Here is a 1256-nt window from a genome sequence, read left to right on the forward strand (position 1 = left end):
CTTCTGAGATAAATAAACTAACCCTCCCATCCCTGAAGAAAATAAACAAGGTCATCCTGTCTGGTTATAGTCCTTAAGGTCAGTGAAACCTTGAGCAATTTTTATAAATTACTGACTCCCTAATAAAAACAACTTTGTTCCTAGCCTTTGCAATGCTAATATGTAAAGATTTGTGACAACATCTTTTAGAAAATTCTCACTTTCTATGAATTTAGTAACTGCAAATTTGTAACTTTGGTAAATAATATTTTCTTTAAGTGCCTGTTGTATTTTTTATTTGGTGAGTCTGTTACTGGTCCAAAGTCCATGTGCCCAATATTTTGAAAGACCCAAACTCAAAATGTTAGAGTTTGTAGTAAGGAAAGGTTTATTGATGGAGAAATCACCAATCTGGATTATGGGAGACCTAATCCTCAAATCCATCTTAAGAAAATACAGAGTTCAGTCTTCTTTTCTGTCAAGGGAAAGGAAAATGAGGGGGACTGTTTTGGTTAAAACTCAAGCTCAAGTAGAATCCCACTAATAATTAGCATGTCTAAAGCAGGAGCTATTAGCTTGAAGGCCATGGGAACAATGCAGGCTTGAACAAGATGGAGTCAGAAAGACTGAGCATTTCACTCTGTTACTAGTCAATTCTTCAAAAGTCTAGACTCTAATAAAATTTGCAAGTAAATCTGTTTTATTTTCTAAGAGTTTTTGTCTGAGTCTTTCTTTGACAGGGTAAAAACTGTTTTCAGTATTCTTAAGAGGTCCCCCTTTTTATTCTTCCTTCCTTTATTGAACATCTATTAGAGGCTAGGCGTTATGTTTGGGCAGATGCAAAGAATAAGAAAGTATTTGGGCAGATACAAAGAATAATTTACTAATTTAACAGAAGAATACAGATACAAATAATCAGAAAACACAAATATAGAGAAATGTCAATGCAGATTGGGATGGACAGCAAGCAAATAAATAACAATGCTGGGTGGAAGTAAACTTAAAGTAACTCACGTCTAGCCCTTTCATTATACAAATAAAGAAACTTCAGGGAATAAAATTATATTAGTCAATGTTGTACAGTGATTTAGTTGATAAAATTGGACAGGACCCTGGTTTCCTGGAGCTTACCAGAACTCTAAAATGTGCCCCTGTGGATGGAAAAGGGATCATATAGTAAACCTGACAAGCTCAGAGGAGGCCAGCATAGCAGACCCTACAAACTCAGAGACTGAAATTAACTACGTAGGATAGTCTAAACATAAAAAATCCTAACT

This window comes from Rhinolophus sinicus, chromosome 9, assembly GCF_057876585.1.
Source record: "Rhinolophus sinicus isolate RSI-liver-muscle chromosome 9, RSI-T2T, whole genome shotgun sequence".
Classification (NCBI taxonomy): domain Eukaryota; kingdom Metazoa; phylum Chordata; class Mammalia; order Chiroptera; family Rhinolophidae; genus Rhinolophus; species Rhinolophus sinicus.